This window comes from Camellia sinensis, chromosome 12 (genome assembly GCF_055761805.1).
Source record: "Camellia sinensis isolate YWXY chromosome 12, ASM5576180v1, whole genome shotgun sequence".
NCBI classification, from domain to species: Eukaryota; Viridiplantae; Streptophyta; class Magnoliopsida; order Ericales; family Theaceae; genus Camellia; species Camellia sinensis.
Genome location: NC_138972.1, coordinates 136,758,513 through 136,771,767, shown reverse-complemented (window position 1 = coordinate 136,771,767; position 13,255 = coordinate 136,758,513).

Below are 13,255 nucleotides of genomic sequence, written 5' to 3'. Positions count from 1 at the left end.
TCATCATCTGCCTCGGCAATGTCGACCGGGCATACCGGATGAGTGCCAGGTGAGAACTCGGCAACAAAATCGGCCAAGGTTTGGGCTTTGATTGCGGTGCGCGGCTGGAACTTCACATCGAACTGTCCCAACTCGATCGCCCATTTTAAAATTCGGCCTGAAAAGTCTGCGCGCTCAAACAAGGCCTTGAGGGGGAACTCGGTCAGTACGACGATGGTATGGGCGTGAAAATAATGTGCCAATTTCCTCGAAGCCATCATCAGTGCCAACGCAAGCTTTTCCAGCGGCAAGTACCTCGTCTCAGCCGGCAGCAATGTCTTACTTACGTAAAAAATTGGGAGGTGCTTGATTCCTTCAGCCCGGACTAACACCGCACTTATTGCGTGCTGGGAGACGGCAAGGTAAAGGTAGAGTTCCTCACCGGGCTCTGGTGTAACCAACAGCGGAGGAGAAGACAAATAATCTTTGAGCTCGGCCAAAGCTCGGTCACACTCGTCATCCCATGAGAACTTTGACTTCAATGCTTGAAAGAAAGGGCGGCAGCGATCTGATGACCGGCTTATAAATCGATTAAGCGCGGCGGCCATCCCGGCCAGATGCTGCACGTCCTTAGCTGATCTGGGTTGTTTCAATTCTTGCACGGCTCTGATCTGAGTAGGGTCTGCTTCGATGCCTCGGTTCGTGACTAAGAATCCCAAAAATTTCCCGGATCCCACGCCAAAGGCACACTTCGAGGCGTTCAAGCGCAGCTTGTGCTTCTTCAGAATGGCGAACATCTCGGCTAAGTCGGACAAATGGTGTGCCTCATGTCGGCTCTTTACCACCATATCATCGATGTAAGCCTCCATTATCCGTCCGAGCAAAGGAGCGAACATTTTGGTCACCATCCTCTGAAAGGTTGCCCCGGCGTTTTTCAAACCAAAGGGCATAACTCGATAGCAGAAGAGTCCCCTTGGAGTCGTGAAAGAGGTGATCTCTTGGTCAGGCCCATGCATGGCAATCTGGTGATAGCCGCGGTACGCATCCAAGAAACTGAGCTGATTGTGTCCAGCCGTCAAATCCACTAGCTGGTCAATGCGCGGCAAAGGGAAGCTGTCTTTTGGACAAGCTCGGTTGACTGTCTTGTAGTCAACACAAACTCGCCACTTTCCATTCTTCTTAGGCACCACTACCGTGTTGGAAATCCACCGAGGGTAGTGCACTTCCTGTATTGCTCGTGCTTCAAGCAAGTTTTTTACCTCCTCTGCTACTACCTCGGCGTGATGCAGCGCCGACCTCCTTGCTCGCTGGATGACTGGCTTTGCGCCAGGGAAGACATTGAGGTGATGGCAGATAAAACTTGGGTCAAGGCCGGGCATGTCGTAGGGCGACCATGCAAAGACTTCGATATTTGCCATCAAAAACTCAATCATCTCGGTTCTCTCCATGGCCGAGAGACTTGAACCGAGCAAGAAGAATCTGTCCGGCTGTTCGGCGTCAATCCGCACCTCAACCAATTTTTCAACTGCCTTGTCTTCTGCTTTGGTGCCAACATCATCCAAGACACTCTGGTCCTCCGGTCCCTCGATCATTTGAACGAATCCTTTGGCAGCCCGGCTCCCGTTGACCGCCACGAAGCACTGCTTGGACATGACCTGATCACCCCAAATCTCCTCGATTGCCCCCATAGCCGAGGGGAATCTCATCACCTGGTGGTAAGTCGATGCTACGGCTTGCATGGCGTGAAGCCATCCTCTTCCTAGGATAAGGTTGTACGTTGAAGGCACTTGTAGCACCCAAAACTCCACCTGCTTGACCACGGATCCTGCTTTGACCGGCAAGATGATCTTTCCCAATGGCCACTCCGGCTGCGAGTTAAACCCAACCAGTGGCGAAGTGGCCGGAGCCAAGTCTGTCTCACGGAGTTTGAGCTGTTTGAACGCATCATAATACATGATCTCGACCGAGCTTCCCTGGTCGATCAAGATCCGTCTAACATCAAATTCTTTGACGCGTAGTGTTACTACAAGAGCATCGTTGTGCGGCGTCTGAATACGCTCTAAATCCCTTGAGGTGAAACTGATCACGTCTTTCTCCTCTGTCTTCCCCCTCTTGATGGCAGGTTGCACTGACAAAACTTCCCTCATATGCTCTGCCTTCTTGATCATGCCCCGGAGTTCACAAACGCGCTCCGGTTCAACGATACCGTGGATGACATTAATAACTCCTTGTGGTGGCGCATCTCGGTCATCCTGTCCCCTGGGATCGGCTGGAGCCTGATTTGGTTTCACGCCGCCATCAATGTAAAGGTCCAGATGCCCGGCCGCGACCAATTCCTCCAAATGTTGTCGCAAAGGCAAACAATCCTCAGTCCGGTGGCCCCTCTCACGGTGAAACGTACAACGATACCGCGGATTGTACCCCTTTTGTCCATCGCCCAACTTAGCAGGAAACCGGACATACTGCTCGTCTCGGATTTCGCTAAGTATGCGATAGATTGGAATCTTGAAAACCGTGGTTATGCCAGTCCTTGCCTTCATTCTCCTGTTTGCGTCCTCAACGTCATCACGGGGGTAGTCATCCCGGTCATTCCGACGTCCTCTACCCCGGTTTTTACGATTTAAACCTCGGTCTGATTCCTCTTGTAACAACCCTCATACTGTTTACCGATTACTGACTGATTGATTACCGATTACCGTTAAACTGAATTGATTATGACTGATAATTGGACTGATTAAAGTACTGAACTGACTGATTGAAATTGGAAACCGAATTGATTGAGTATATGTTAGTTAAATTGCATTTTATCTGTTTGACCGTATGATTATCTGTTCATGCTTATGTGTTTAAACTGCTAATTGAAGGCCATATCGGCGGCCGAATTAGAAATTGATTGATGTTTTATGATCCACATAATTAATGTAATTTTATGGTATAATTATCTGAAATTTGACTAGGTATGATTAAATTAGATTAAATAATGAGTTAATTGCAGAGTTGACTTATTTACCGTTTCGCCACTTAGTGGCCACCACTTCACACCTCTTGAGCCTTATTACACTCCACGTGCTTGATCAAAACAAACTTTTCTTCTCCCATTCTTGCACTCAACCGACCCAAGAGGAGAGTTAGAGAGAGAGAGAGAGAATTGTTCTAGAGAATTGGCTTGAAAGGCTTGAAGAGATCATAGGAGATTTGCCTAATTGGACTCCTAAACTTTGAATACAAGCTCTAGGTAAGGATTTTATCTTCTCATTCTTGTGTTTGAACTGGTTCTTGTATGGTTCATGTCTAGTTGTAGAGCTAAGTCATGAATTGGTCCATTAATGGTGAATTGAAGCTCAATCTTTGCATGCATGTTTGTATTGTAGATGTTTGAGTTGTTTTCATGGCAAAATGTTACATGCATGTTCATAATCATGTTTAAGTCCATGATTTCACCATGTTTTGAAAAAAGAATTGGCTCCTGAGAGCATCAATTGAAGCTTAAGTGTTGCATGCATGCACATATATTGAAGTTTTGAGGTGGTAGTTCACCATACCTCACATGCATGTCCATCTTTTGGTCATACTCCATGAGTTCATCTTATCTTTGAAGGTTTGAGCTCTTTTGAAACAGCATTAAAGCTTTGAAAACGATTTAAGATCATGCATGTCCTGTTTGAAGATTGTTCTTGAAAATGATTTGAAATTGGGTTTGAATTAAACACCCTTGGGCTTTGATTTCTTAAAAATTGAGCTTTGAAACATGATATCCTATGTGTTTTTAAGTGTTTTCCAGAAAATGGGCCCAAGAGGATTGGTTTTGATGCTTTTGAGCTTGGTTTTAGACCTGGAGATCGAATCTGGGATTTCCAGATTTCAGTTGTCCGCTCGAGCGGGGGAAGTGCCGCTCGAGCGGGAAAATCGAGCTTCCAGCATCTTGCACTGTTTTACAGTCCGCTCGAGCGGAGGATTGGGCGCTCGAGCGAAGTCATGTCTCAAGCTCGAGCGGGCGTCGAGCGGAGATTTCACCCGTCCAGTACTTTCACAGTACGCTCGAGCGGGAAAGTTTACGCTCGAGCGTGTACCTTTGTTGCATGTCCGCTCGAGCGGGTAAACCTGAGCTCGAGCGGGACTCTGTTTTTCTGAAAATGCTCTTAAATGTACATCTTTGCATCCTCATCCCATTCTAGGCATTCTTAGGCCTAGTTTAAGACATCTTGTTGAGGATATAGACGTAGAACACACCGAGGCATTAGGGATTAAGTTATTATATTTCCCAACTGTGTAGCTTAGTGTGTTCAACCTGTGAACTGTGTAGGGTTGGCGACTGGGGAGACACGCTCTAGCATACTGTAGCCCGAACTCTGTGAGTAACAATTTTGTAAAGATATGTTCAACTGATTATCTTCTGAATACTGAACTGAACTGTTTACTGAACTGGTATTATTTACTGAATGAATGTATGTCCTTTATTTCTGAACTGTACTGTGGCATCCTTAGTATCTACGGTTTACTGTTACTGTTACTGTCACAGAGATCTCTGTCGGTTTCCTTGTGGAACCACTACTGTTTACTGACTGATGGCCATCATTACTGTTCGGTCTTTTAAGACCTACTGTTACTGTTATGCTAATGGATGTACCACATATGACTGTTTACTGTACTGAACAACTGAATGACTGATTGAAATGAACTGTTTTCATACTGTAAGGACATTCATTCTAAACCCCTTTACGCTTTATGTTATTCACTGGGCTTTAGCTCACTGCTCATATATATATGTAGGTGTACAGGCACCAGACCGCAGCTAGAGGCGTCAGGGTTACTCCAGTTTTGTCAAGCCAGCCTTTGTGCCTCACTGCGAGGTTCCGAGCCTACTGTTAAGGCTTAGGGGTGTTTTAGAATTTCCCCCTTTTTGTACTGTTTCACTGTTTTGTATAGACTGACTGTTTACTGTACTGTTATACAGGGATTAGGTCCCTGTACTGTGTGACTGTTAATTTTGTATACTGTGTTGTACAGACGGAATGTTTTCTGTACTGTTATGTGGGGTTGAGTCCCTAGTTAAGTGGATGTGAATATTGTGTATACTGTTCTGTACTGTTTTTGTATAATGTATGAAAAGCCTTTTTGCATACAGACTGTCACAGCTCAATGGACACTATTTATTTACTGTATTGGCTTCCGCCAGGCCCTGTACTCTGTTTCACTGTATTACTGTTCAGCAGGCCTTCGGTAATCTCGGATTACTGGCCGGTTACGGTGCTAAACCCATAGGGCCGGGTTTGGGTCGTGACACCTCTGCTCGGTCATTTGAGCGGCCGGACTCTTGCCCAACTGCGTGCACTTTGCCTGCTGTCTTCTTGTCTGTTCCGACCGGAGTGGCCTTTACGGTGGAAGCCGACGCATCATCCTCTACTCGGATGTGCTCATTGATGCGCTGCATGAGCTGGCCCATGGAGGTCGGTTGGTGCATGGTAAGCGAGTCCCGCAGTCTATGTCCGACCGGGAGACCGCGCTTATATTGCGTGATAGCAAGGTTGACCGGGCAGTCTAAGATCTCGTTGAAGGTTTCCCAGTACCTTGAATTGTACGCCTTCAGTGTGTCGCACGGTTCCATCTTGACACTTAACAAGTGATCGACTTCCTTTGGTGTTTTTGTGTTGGTTTTGAAGCGCGTAACAAACGCTTCGGCCAACTGATGCCACCGTTGTATGCTCCCTTCCGGCAACCTCTCAAACCACTTTAAGCCCAGCTCACCTAAACTGGACGGGAAGATTAGGCACATAAGTCCGTCATTCCGCCTATGTCCGGCCATGACCTGGCGGAAGTGGCTCACATGCATGTAAGGATCGGTTTTGCCGTCGTAGAGCGTGAATTTAGGCTGGTGGAAGCCTGCCGGAAGCGGCGTTGTTTCTATTTCCAGGGAAAAAGGGGTGGCACTCAGCCTGGCCAGGTCTGTATCTTCAAATGCTGTCACTGTTTGGCGGGGTGGAGGCATTCCGACCTCCTCGCTGGCATTAACCCCATAGGAAAGCCGCTGGAAAGCTGGTATTCTCTGAGCTTCGCGCCGGTGAGCCCGCTCCCTTAATACTGCCCGTAAGTCCTCTGACTGAGCTGAATAAGAATACCTCGACGTCGTCGCCGGACGTGAGGGTTTGTAGGTGCTGTCTTGCGCGCTGGACTTTTCTGCACGCACGTCGGAATCACCAACCTGGTAACTTCTGGTGATAGATATGGACTGAGTATGTCGTTGGCTCTGTCCGCCTGAACGGCGGGATAGGGTGCGCTCACTGTGGTCACCCACTCCAGCTACACCTTTCCCTTTGACATGCCGTTTAAGATCCTCCATCTCCGCCGCCATCCGCCTGATGACAGCGTCTTGGTCCCTTAACTTGCTTTCCAATCGCCTGGCGTGTGAATCTCTCCGCCGGTGACCGTCTGGACTCCGTGAATGCCCATGACTCCTTCCGCGCTTATCCCGCGCGTCACCTGACTGTCCTCCAGTGGGCGTCCCCAAGTCAGCCATTGGATGGACGGCAGGTGGTCCCTCTCTCCTTCGGGTATACTCCGGGGTGGCTCCATCGATGGCGGACAACGGGAACTCGTCGTTGTTCGCCATGGAAGGCGATCAGATGAACCTGGAAGACAAGGTTTTGTCTGTCTAGCTTCCCACAGACGGCGCCAATTGTACGGGGAGCAAATATTCCGGCGTGCCCGTATTCCTTTCTTCCGAGCTCCGTCGATGTCCGATCACCTGCGAGCAAATAACGGTGAGCTACCCGGCGGTGTGTGGCCGGAAACACCCTCCGACGGTCAAATTAGCACACACCTTAGAGGGAATAGAGAGAGGGGAGAGAGTGTTTGAGTGTAAGAAATCCTTACAGATGTGTTCGTGTGTTTTGTATGGGGGGCGCAGACATGCTTATATACCTTCTGAGCCCCATATCCACTCCCTGTCATCTCCTGACACGTGGTTCTGCTATCCCATCTGTCAGCATAAACCATGCCGTTCATCACCTGCTCTCAACTGCCTGTCAGCATAGCTGGAGCTCGGCAGCCGAGCTGCCCTACCTCGGTCATACCATGCTTCATACCTTAAGCGCCTAACCGGATAACCGAATGAAGGACCGGGCTAGGCGGCATCTCGGCAGAGCTTAGCCCGGGCTCCTCCTTTGGTCGGCCTTCTTGCCGGGCAATCAACTACCTCGGCTGACCGCGCCTTTCCGAGCGCCGGCCTCTCGGTCTGTCTGGTCTCGACAATCCTCGGACCGAGCATCCTAGCCTGACCGGTCACTTCCTGGTCGAGCTGCTTCTGCACGGTCCGGGGCAGCACACAGACCAAACTCTGCCCGGCCCAACTTCTGGTAGCCCATTTCCGAGTGCACAGTCGATCATCTCGGCCCAATGCTCTGCTGGGCCCTCAACTTGTTCGGTCTATACCTCGGCCCAACACCGGAGCATAAATCACCCTCTCAACGGTATTTGATGATACTATAATAAATTTGGGTGAATAGAGGGGGGAAAAAAAATGATAGTGGAAATAAAAATGAAAAATTCTATTCATATATTAAAAATTATACAAAAAAAATTATAAAAACATTGTGATAGTAATATTATAGAAAATATAAATCATGTTTATGGGTGTTTTGTTTTAAAGTAAAATGTCATCATTAAATTATATCATTATGTTTGAAAATTTTATATAAAATTTATGTTTGTATATCATCACTCAATAAGAATATGTTTAGATAAAATTTAATGATAAAAAGTTATAGAATATAATCATGATGGTACGAAGAAGAAATTGTAGCAAAAAAAGGCAAAATGCTCATTTATAAAATTTTAGAACATGATATTAGCTATTCATGAGGCAATTTGCAATGATATTACAAATCTCAAAAATGATAATATAATTTTTCAAACATGAGAGGAGAATTTATATTAAACAGAAACTTTAATGTTGTGTTTGGTTGAGGGATTTGAGGAGGGATTTGGAAAGAGAAATGGAAAAGGTAGGTGAAATGTGAAAAAAATATGCCTACATTTTACATAGTTTCACACACCTTTTCCCTTTCCCTTTCCAAATCCCTCCCCAAATCTCTCAACACACCTTTTCCCTTTCCCTTTCCAAATCCCTCTCCAAATCCCTCAACCAAACACAGCGTAAGGGGTGTCAGTGTAATTTACCCATATAAAATAAAAATTGTGACAACCCTACTTATTTTTTTTAAAAGTTAAAAATTGATAATTTAAAAGTACTTTCTTTTCTTTTTTTAATTTTAGTTTTTTTTTAAACTTATTTATGCTATAAGCAGAAACTGAGTTCTTGCACAAAATCACCCTTTTCCTTAAAAATAAAAATAAAAATAAATCAAACAACACTCTTCTATTGTGCAAGAAAATTTAAAATTTTAGATTGTAACTAAACTGCTCGTGTGCTCCAGTACAATTGTGATTTAAATTTCCTCAATTGTTTTGCAAATGTTAGTAATAGTTTAAATTTATTTATTTATTACAAATAATTATTAGACCATTAAGTTTCAGGACTCTGACCTGTGTTTGGCAAGTGGGTTTGTAGGCTTTTTTGGCTATTTTAGCCACAAAAAACAAAATAGGCTATTTTAGTCATAACAAACAAAACATCACATCCAACCCATAATCATTACATTCTTCTCTCACAAAAAAACTCAAAAAAGCCAAAAAGCCAAAAAGCCCTTCCCAAACCAAACTTTTAAGCCCAGGTTAAAATAGCCAAAAAAGCCAAAAAGCCAAAAAACCAACCCACTTCCCAAACGGAGGCTAAGGATGTTTCAAATTGGTGTGCATACCACACCTAAGCTGTCACAAAGTTTTAGCAGCATCATCTCTCAAAGCCTCGGTTTAGTAGTGAGGCTTTCGAAATTTTTGTTCAAAATTTGGATTTGAGTTTCTATAGTCTCTTGGGCCTCGTTTGGAAACATGTTTTTTTAATAATTTTTTAATTTTTTAGTTGAAATATGATGTAAAAAAAATTTTAAGGAAAGAGTTTAGAATTTTTTTTGATTTGTTTGGTTGTATATTTTGAAAATAGTTTTGAAGTGTGGGAGTATGAGATGATTTGATATTTTGTTATAATTGGGTAGATGTGTGTGAGAGAAAAAATGGTTGAGAAGGAGAGAGGAAAGAGAAAAAGTAATTGATTAATGTGTAGGAGATAGAATGCAATTTTGGAATTTTTTTTCCAAAATCAAAACCAAACAAAATTTTAGAAATTTTTTGTCCTAAATTTATTTGTCAAAAACAAACCAAACAAGGCCAATTTGTTTGAGATAACTTTTTAATTTTTTACGAAAAGATGTGCAAAAAGTAGAAAGATTTTTTTTTTTTACTTTTTTTGTATAAGTTGACTTTTTGATTTTTTTAGTGACTTTTTGACTAAAATTACCACTTGCCAAACAAGGCCTAAATATACTCTTTAGCATCTGAAGTACGTGAGAACCTAAACTTTGGCCCTGGAATAGGTTCGGTGGAATTCTAGATTCGAGTCTCCATAACCCCTTATTGGGTTAAACTTACTTTTTAACACCTAGAACACACGAGAGGCCTAAACTTCAACCCTAACATAAGTGCGGTAAAATTCCCTATAAATATATTATAGGTGCTAAAAGGCGACACTCCCTAACAGATACGTTATGTAAGAAATAGATGTATTATTAATTGATTGATTTTGTATATTACAAGATTGTTGTATATAGATTTTGTATATTACAAGCTATTATATATGAGAGGTGTGAGGTAGGTGAGTGGTGGTAGTGGATGGTAGTGGAGGTGGTGGGTGGTAGTGGAGATGGTAAGTGTGTTAGGTTTAGTGGAGTGGATGTAGTGGGTTAGGTTAGTGGGTTAGGTTTAGTGTACATTAACAGCCCCCCTCAAACTCAAGGAGGTTAGACACAAACCAACTTGAGTTTGGAGAGAGTTACAAAACAGAAAAATAAACTGATAAATAAAATAAAACAGGATAGGAGACACGGTATGGTCGTGTCAGACCGTTGTAGCAGACAGTTTACGGGGTCATGTCGGACCGTTGAAGCAGACACTGTGTGGTCGTGTCAGATGTAGAAGACAGTTTACGGGGTCATGTCGGACCGTTGTAACAGGACAGTTTACGGGGTCATGTTGGACCGTTGTAGAAGACAGTTTACGGGGTCATGTCGGACCGATGTAGCAGGACAGTTTACGGGGTCATGTCGGACCGTTGTAGCAGACAGTTTACAGGGTCATGTCGGACCGTTGTAGCAGACACTGTGTGGTCGTGTCAGACCGTTGTAGAAGACAGTTTATGGGGTCATGTCGGACCGATGTAGCAGGACAGTTTACGGGGTCATGTCGGACCGTTGTAGCAGGACACTGTGTGGTCGTGTCAGACTGATGTAGAAGACAGTTTATGGGGTCGTGTCGGACCGTTGTAGAAGACAGTTTATGGGGTCATGTTGGACCATTGTAGAAGCTGACCGGAATCAATGTCGGGACAGTTTATGGGGTCATGTCAGACCGTTGTAGAATGTTGTGGTAGTGTACCAAGGGGGCGACTTAGGGAGTGCGCCATGAATGACTTATACATGATACTGTGTATAACCCCCCCTCAAACTCAAATAGGTGTGAAGATAGAAACCTATTTGAGGTTGAAACAAAAGGATTGATAAAGCTGGCTGGTGTAGAAGACACTGTATGAGTGTGTATATAGGCTGCCCAAAAGATATACATGGATGTAGATATCGAGCCCTCAAAAGTCGTGCCCTCAAAAGGTGTGTCATCAAAAGGCGTGTCATCAAAAGACGTGCCCGAGTCATGAAAAGGCGTGCCAGGTTGTCGGTGTCAAAAGGCGCGCGATGCGCGTGACTGTCTCTGTGTCATGGTCGTTATAAACCGAAGCGGAGGAGGCAGAAACTGAGACAGAAAAACTGAGAGAAACCTCTGAAAAATTCTTCATTTTGCTGAGAAAGAGAGGTCGTTTTGCTGAGAGAGATAGTCTGTAACACTCTGTTGCTGTTGCCCAGAAAATGGCTTCGTCGTCCCGCGGGCTGCTCACCCTCTTTCCCGACCTCAACGAGTCCACAGGAGAGAGAACTGGTGCGGTGGCCAGTGAACCTCAACCAAACACCGCTGGGTTTGCTCCGCTGAACTTTCCGATGCAGTCGGTGGAGCAAAAAATGGCAGTGCAAACGGATGTGGAGGCGAATCAGTATACTTTGAAGGCATGTGTGGAGTCCATGACGGCGGTCACAAACTTGTCGCACCGGCTGCAGAGTAGGACAAATGAGGTGCAGCAATTAAACTCCCAGTTGGCTCTGCTCCAACGCATGTATAAGGATGCGCGAGCAGAGATAAGCGTGCTAAGGGCAGAAAACAAGGAGCTGAAGCGGAAGGCCACCGTGATGTTCCGATTTGGAGGGCCGCCATATGCTGCAGTGGAGGAGCAGGGAGTAGTGATCGTGCCCAGTGGAGTGGGAAACACGGAGGCAACACCGGCAAGGGCCGCCCAGGATGGAGGCAAGAAGAAGCGACCCGCAGCAGAGTAGAGAAGAAAAATTCCACTGTGGGTGTTTTTGTTTTTGTTTTTGTTTTTGTTTTTTTGTTTTTGTTTTTGTTTTTTTTTTTTGTTTTTGTTTTTTTTTTTGTAAAATGTGGATCGGGGTGAACCCCCACGTGAATAAAAGAGTGTAGTGGGTATGAATGCAGTTCGTCTTCTGCCTGTTTTCTTGTTTTTTTTTTTTTTGTGGTGGTGTAAAATGATGTGTGAAAAGTAATCTTCCTCGATATGAATAAAATAAGATGGTGTGCAGTTCGTCTTCTTCCTCGCTGTTTTTGTTTGTTTGTTTGTTTGTTTGTTTGTTTTTTTTTTTTTTTTTTTTTTTGTTCGTGCAAAGAAATAATAATGAAAAAAAAAAGATGAAAAATAAAATGAAAGAGAAATAAAAAAGAAAGAAAGAGAAAGAAAGATGTGTGAAAAGTAATCAGAATATATATATATATATATATGAGTATTTTTTTTTGTTTTGTTTTGGTTTTTTTTTTTTCTTTTTTTTTTTTGTGTTTTTAAAGAAAATAAATAAAAAAAAATAAAAAAAAATAAAGAAAGTTGAGTGGAATTGGAGGTGGTGGGAGAGTGGAGTGTGTGCCCATGTGCAGGTCTGCCGAGTGGGAGAGATAAAGAGCCCCTTTTTTGTTGTTTGTTTGTTTTAAAATAAAAGAAATAAAGGTGAAGTGGGGTGCTTAATAATGAGGCCGGGATGTGGTGTGGATAGATGGCCTCTTTTTTTTTTTTTTTTTTTTTATTAAAATAGGTGTGTGTATGAATCACATATAGGGCTCTGTGGGAGTGCGGTGGAAGCCGAGGATTGTGAAGCGAAGGGTGTGGCCTCCTCTACAAATCTCGGCGAAGGTGGGTGGAGTCTGGGAGTGAAGTAGCTGGAAGAGGAGGCAACGGCGTCCGACGCAGAGTTGGAGAGGGGCTGCGGGACTGGTTCGGTAGCCTGGGAGCCAGTGAACGCCGAGGCCAACGACGAGATGGTGGAGGATGCGGCGGCGATGGCAGAGAGTGGTTAGGAGCCATTTGCGGACGACGGGGGGAGTGGAGGTGACGGTGGGGGCGGCGAAGATGCCGGCGGCGGAGAAGTCGGAGTCCCCAAAGGCGTGCTCGAGCGGGAACGGGACTTTGGCGTCCGGAGCCGATGATTTGGTTCGGGCTAGTTGGCTGTGAAAGAGTAACAGTAGCAGGTGGTGTGTTGAAGATCATTCTTTGTCCTCATCATCATGAACTACGATAAGATTGCAAGCTTTGAAGCTCGACCTGAGTGAACTGGTTTTGGAGACATGGATTTGGTTTTAGAGCCATTAATCTGGATCAACAAGGCTGCCAATGTAGCCCTACAAATCTGCCACTTTCCACAGACGCAATCTGCCACTTCTCACTCCGGACAATCAAGGAAATCTGGTTTTGGAGGAGAGCCGTGGGCGCGGAAGCAGCAGGAGAGGCATAGGGTGTGCCTGAGCTTTTTTTTTTTTTTTTTTTTTTTTTTTTCAAGGAAGGAGAGGTAATCTGTTCGTCCTCCATGTGATAGAAAGAGAGAGAGAAGGGATGAGAGGTCCGGCGGGCGGCCAAGGTGAGGCTGCCGCCCGCCGGTGAAGCGAAAATACCAGATTCTCAACCTTGCTCTGATACCATGTAAGAAATAGATGTATTATTAATTGATTGATTTTGTATATTACAAGATTGTTGTATATAGATTTTGTATATTACAAGCTATTA